General features: G+C 52.9%; 1 protein-coding gene across 3 annotated transcripts in view; it reads right to left on the reverse strand.

The window, feature by feature from the left end:
* The window catches only part of LOC109517702 (disabled homolog 2-interacting protein-like), an 89,758-nt gene that overhangs the window by 73,209 nt on the left and 9,922 nt on the right, over positions 1-6,627 (reverse strand). The gene's annotated exons all lie outside the window — the stretch shown is intronic.

Here is a 6,627-nt window from a genome sequence, read left to right on the forward strand (position 1 = left end):
CCCAAAAAAAAAAGTTTCCCACAACAAGGTCCTACGTGTGCGAGCCTGTTTCCTGGCGGGCAGGAAAGCTTCCCAGTGCGCTCGCTAGACGAGGAATTTTATCGCGCCGACAACGAGAAGGAACAAAAAGCCAGCGTTGCTCGTTTGAAACAACACTGAAAAGTCCCGTCGGAACGCCGTCAAAAAGTACGAGCGAAAGCACTCTCTCTTTCTCCGGATCGAAGAGGAAGAGGGGATGACACCGAGAACAAAGGCAAACCTGCGCCGACTCGGTCGCAACGAGAGCAGACGTTTGAGGAGGACGCCGCCGCACTTTGACGGATGTGAAGCCGAAGTGGGCGCAAGATAAAAGGGCCACGCTTGGGGGCCGCTTTCCGCTCATTCGGGTCGTGCCGCTCGACAAAGCGAGAAGAGAAGAGAAGCGCGTCCGCTTGCCTTTGGAAAGAAAGGAAAGCGCCTCTCCGCCCGTGAGAGCCGTGCAGGACGACTTTGGTTCACCTTGAGCGTGGGGGCGGGGCATCGGGGGACAAGTCAGACTTCCGCTTTCGGAAGTCGCATCAGAGACCCAACTCCAAACCGGCCACCAAACTTTTAGCGTCCCGCGCGGAAGCTGCAATGCGGGGACGAACGAGGCTCAAGTCGAGCCGGTGAATTTTGAGCCTTCTGAGCTCGCCGGAATCGGAAGCTCCTTTCACACTCGATGGATTTGGTGTACGGCCGCAAGACGAGAGTCAAGCCAAGAGTTTGCCGGCCTCCGACTTAACCGGAGAGAAGCCGAATATCGCCGGTCGCCATCCTCGACTCGCCGGCCACACCCCTTTGTGTTCCAAGTGATGGTCGATGTCACGCCGACATCGTCGGTCTCGCAACATCCGAATGCGCAAAGCCGCGGCGGTGGCAGACGCAGGACCCGCCGGTCGCCGCGCTAACGTTGAAAACTCTCCTTCCCTGCCGGCTAGGCTAGAACAGGCGTTCCGGATACGGTGTCGGTCGAGGGTTTGCCGAACCTTTCGGCCCGAGTGATGGCAGCCCGCCCGCGCCAGCTGACGCTTTTTCCGTGCGGCACCGTCGGCAGATTGCGCGGACATGAAATGAGGCTGCCCTGCAGATCGCGCGCATTCGCTTTGGTGAAGGCAAGCGAAGCAAAAACTAAAAGTGAGCCCGAGCAATTGTTGTGGGGGAACTCGGACGACTCGGTGTTGGGCGGGCGGTAGCCGAGGGACCCTCTCGGGATCACGCACGGTTGCGCGTTGTTTTCTTTTGAACCCGAAGCTAGCTAGCCTTGGCTCAACTTGGAGTCCATGCGATCAAATCACAATCAATGTGTTCCACGACCTGTGCTAACGTTTTTGCACCCGGAGGAACAAAAAAAAAAATGCTCAATTAGCGACGTATCCCCTTTCCTCGTCTCGATTTATTCATTCTTTAGTTTGCTTTGAGGCTGGCGCAGGACACAACGCATTCGTCTTCTCTGATTCTCGTCAATACGGCCATGGATGGGACGTATTTTGCTTCTGCGAATATAGCCCCATTCTATTGGACGACCGCTTGCTTTTTCTTTTTCTTCCACACTGCGGGCAGGTCGGCACACCTGAAGCGTACTCATAGGCAGTGACTCTTCAGTGTGCAGCTACAGCACACTTTGAGAATCACATGCACAGGAAGCTGTATCGATCGCCAACACTCCGCTCTATTGTTCGCGTATCAATAAGAATGTGCCGGCTGTTGTTTATTTAGCCATCGACCGGCCGGGGGTGGACACGGAGCCCGCGTGGCCGGGAAGCGGCGCTCACTGACGAGAAGTCCTTTTTTTTTTGTTGCAACCTTGCTCGCCGTTTCCAGCAAACGCCGAATGGTTGAAGTTCGCGCCAAGATTGCCCAAAGCGCGTGCATTGCCTCTTCAGGTGTGTTTACCAAGCCGTTATCGAGCCGGGGCGGGCGCTTGTTGGACTTGACAAGTAAGAAAAGTATTTGCTAGAGAGGGTTTTTTTTTCTTAAAATTATACCTTAAATACTTAAAAAAAAAAAAAAAACTTTTAGTTGCTCTGACATATTTTTGTTTGTTGTCGCACATTCTAAACCAAAATGTCCTTCATTTATTTCGCACTATAGCATTTTATTTTGGTCACTTTTAGTCGACCTTGATCATATTTAGTTCCCCACTGAATTACTTGATTAAAAATCATAACGGAGTGAATCAATGAGCCCCCTCGTAGGTGTATGTAGGATGAAAAAAGGAATCTTCGCGCTTCGGGACCCAGAAAGGCCCCAAGCTAAAAAAAAAAAAAAAAAAAAAAAAGTCCACCGGACTTTGGAGTGCGGCGCAATAGCTCCCTCTTGTGGAAAAGGCGCCAATGCACAAATGTAACCAAAAAGCAGCCCGAGTTTTTTCCCCGGTCAACTTGTCTCAAGGTGAAACCGTGGACATATCGTGGATCCGGTCGTACTTTTGTCTTTTTTGGGGCCCGATAAGCAGTTCGAATACCCCAAGATAAGTTTGGTCAGGCCCACAAATGACAGGATGGAGGCCTTGACCCGAGGTCACTGCATGCACATCCCAGGTTACTTCTCATCTCCCTCCTCCGTGGGGTTTTCCCTCATCTGATCCGTGAAATCGCCTCCTGTTACCTTCTCCAGCCGGCAACAGCGATTAGTTGACCCTCTAAATGAGAACCAAAAATGTCCTGGCGTTATTTGACAGTCATGTTTTGGGGGGATTTGTCAAGCAGTTTTAAAATGGGCCAATTTGACTTGTGTCATGTTGACTACTCCGCAATGCCAGACACCACACACCCCCTTTTTTATTGGGGGGGGGGGGGGGGGAACAAGGGTTATTTCACAAAACTTAAATTTAAAAAATGGATTTGACCTGGGGAAGTCTAAAAAATGGTTTGTATCATATTATTCCCTCCATTTGTAGCCCTTTCCTTTTATTTTGTATTTCTAATCACTTTACCATCGTCTATTTTGTACTCAAGTCATCTGTACTTCTAATGAAGTAGGCTACAGCGAGATTGCCGCATCTGCGTGACTGTTTAAAGATGTCAAGCAAATTGAATCGCTTTGAGCACACAACTCAAACCAATAGACGACAAGTGGGGAAAAAAAAGAGTCCAGTGGGGGAGGGGGGAGAGTCCGGCGGTCTTTGCAATGTGCTGACATTGAAATAGCTGCGACCGAGCGTCACTTTGACACGGTCACATGTCAAACAACGAGACAACAATGTCGGGATTACGGTAAGAACGCTTATGTGGCAGAAATCCGTTTCCATCAAACCTGCGCGGATCAAACGACCACGTGACGCGCGCCCAAATGCCCCAAATGCCCAAAGTGCATCCTGAGCCCGAGCAGATAGACCAAGACCTCATTGATCCCCACGGAGAGCTCACACATGTGAGCGCACGCTTTAAAAATAAAAGCCTCCGCCTCCTCCTCCTCCTCTTCGTGGTAATCCTGTTCGTTTTTAATCTAGCAGCCAAGTGCCTTTTAAATCCGCCCCCCCCCCCTGCCCCCCTCCGGCCCTTGGCAGTCAACATGCTTGCTAAGGAGGAGGGAAAAGAAGTCCAAAGAGACGTTCTGATTTTCCAACGGGGAAAGCGCCTCGTCAGTTGGCTATCTGGGCTAACTTTGGCGGCTAACTTTCAAAGCGGCCTTCTTGTCTTGCTCATTTCTTGACAATAATATCTTCTTCTACGTGGCCCCACTAGCCGGAACTCGTTTTGACTGCACTTCCCCTCCCAACTTTTAGCAAAGGGGCTGCGATGGGACGTTTACGTTGGAAGTGACGACGGCTGGCATTCATCCGTGCCTTTTCGGAAGCGTTTCATCCTCACCCGGGCCGCGGGCGTGCCGGAGACTATCCCAGTCGACTTTGGCACTAGGCGGGGAACGCCCTCAACCCTTCGCGGGGCACACGTGGCTTCTCACTTTGCCAAAGTGGTATTTTGAACATGTACCGCAGCAGAGCAAACGTTACCTGCAGACTAACTTTGTTCATTTGTGCTCATGCTACATCCGCACGAATGGCGTCTCTTTGCTGAAGCGCCGAATCCCAAAACAACTCGTTCCACCACTTTTGATCTTGACTGAACCCCGAACGAAGACCCACTGTTCCTTCCTTCTAATCATTCCGCAGTGGGCCGTATCAATAAGAGTCTCACTGGCTCCTTTTTATGAAGTGTTTCCAACGCTCTGACGCTAACAACATCCTGTCACGAGTAACGAGTCCGGGCTTTGGGTAGACACAGTGGGTCTCAGATCAACGTACAAAACTGTCTTGTATTGGTGACCGTATCTTGGAAGTGCTTTCTATCTGTGTGTGTGTGTGGATGATATTTGCAGGCCGTCTCGCGCGGCAACATTTTGTGACACAACAAGCTCGCCATTGAGGCCGAAAGACTGGGCGCATGACATCGGATTTAGTTGTCCGCTCGGTGTATTGCGTAACACTGTGTGCTGTGACGACGGAATTTGAGGAATTCTCGGCTTCTCACGCGGGCGGCCACAGAGGCCTCATTGTTGACACGAACAATGGGCGTCATTTGTGAAACGGCCATGCGCATTTTAAGCGCTCCGTAAAACAGACCGCGAGAGTGCGGACGCGTGCGTCGGAATCTCATATGATGTCATGTCATCTAATGCGGCGTTTGGCTCGAAAGGAACGAAGCGAGCGTTTCGCCGAGCCGTTCGGCGCTCCTTCCCGTCATGCGGCCCTCGCTCGGTGAGTCGCCGCAGCCGAGCTGAGGAAGCGGTGCCCTCATTGTCAAATAAGCACGTAGCGGCAAAGAAACAGCAACCGGAACGGCTCCTTTGCACAACGTGCGAAACGGATAACGTTTGCCGACGAGCAGGTGGCGCGCGCAATATTTGGTCACACTGTAACTAGATGGACACGCCCGTAAGAGATACCGATGGAAGTCCCGTGGTGACAAAAGATGAGGTCAGTACTGACTCAAAGCCCGACAAGCCAGCCACCAGATCATTTGGGGCGCTTTCCATACTTTTCCCACATCGCTCCCGTCCGAGCCCACGCGGCACTTGAGACGTTCCCGCACCGATGGAGCGAGTCAAAATGTCTTTTGCTTTTCATTCGTGACAGGACGGTCGACATTCAGGAGGAGGAGGAGGAGGGAAAGTCCAGTCCGCAAGCAGCTGCTTCCACAAAGGCGCTCCCGGCATTTTCCTTCAAAATAGCATCCCCGTTGTGGGTCACGTGACAGGAAGTGAGGTAGGTCTGAAGGGGAAAAAGGGGAACCTCGGCCAGCGGCGTTCCTGTTCCTGTTCCTGTCTTTCCTGTTTGTCTGTTTGGCTCCCTCCCCCAAGCGCTTTTGCTTTCCTGCCCAATCCTGGGAACGGGAATTCAAGAAATAGCCTCGCAACTGGCCAAGTTCTCTTCTCATTTGCCCCAAAATGGCCGCTGACAACAAAAGCGCTGTTTGGTTTTGGCTTCAAATTTCATGACGATCCAGACCAACCGGATGCATGTCAACATGCCGGGAGCGGGTCCCCCAAGGCCGGAAGCTTTGATGCTATAAATAGGCCACAGAATTTGCGCCAAATCAAAGTGAGAGAAAACCAAAGTAGCAACAGGTGCTCCTGGATATGCCCCCCCCATCCCGCCAAACACAGGTGTCACTTGTCTCTGGATTGACGAGTGCCCGATCGCATAGCCGCTCTGCAATGAAAGCGGAGGAAAAACGAGAGCCGAAGCTGCTCAGTGCAAAACACAGCGAGGTGCTTGTGAGCCGGCTGGCTGTGGGGGAGAGGCACAGACGCGATGTCACCTTCTCCCAAACACTCCAATAAATACTCCCACTTTTGCACTTTCTTCCACTTCCGCAACCCTCGGAAGCTCTTCGCGACCAAGTTTGGCTCGAGGCCGTAGGGGGGTTGGAAGGAGATGGGGAGGGGGAAATAATCCCAGCGTTCATAATCCTGCGGAACATCCCCGAGAGGGCAACGATCGCTCTGGACGTGAAGGAGTTCATCCCAAGTGTCTTCCACAAAGGACACGTCGGCCGGAAAACGCATTTGAGACGGAGCTCGAATTGCAAACTCGCCGAGTCTGAAGGGAGCCGTTGGCATCGCCGTTGCAAGCTTTGCTCATTCCGCTCATTCGATGTGTGGAACGTCGGCGTGACAGCGGCAACTGCTTTGGACACCGGGCGGCAACGACGTGGCGTCCTTTCCTTGGCTTTAGATGCAAACGAGGGATTCAGCGCGGGTTAGCCGGGAAAAGCCCACCATCCCGCAACAGCGCCCCGTTCGGCCCGATTCTACGAGCGCCAAATGCCAAAAGAAGTCAAAGTCCATGGTCGCATGTTCAAGGGCAAAGGTCATCTGTGAGACAACATCAGAAGGTGTCAGATGCCCCCGGGGGCCACTTGGACCCCGCAAAGCTCCCAGTTTACCGGTCCAGCTACGGTCCTGCCCTCACCCCCCCGGTCACGAGCTGCGGGTCTCGTTCCGAAGCACAAGATCCCGCTTGCAAGCGGCCGAATGGACTTTGCTCCTCGGGTTGTCCCGGGTCTCCCTTTGAGATCGTGCGAGAAGCTCCGAGTCGAGCCGCCGCTCCTCCGCATCTGCTTTAGGATGCGTCCAGAACGCCTCCCCGCTGAGGTCCTGCCG

This window comes from Hippocampus comes, unplaced genomic scaffold (genome assembly GCF_001891065.2).
Source record: "Hippocampus comes isolate QL1 unplaced genomic scaffold, H_comes_QL1_v1.1 scaffold333, whole genome shotgun sequence".
NCBI classification, from domain to species: domain Eukaryota; kingdom Metazoa; phylum Chordata; class Actinopteri; order Syngnathiformes; family Syngnathidae; genus Hippocampus; species Hippocampus comes.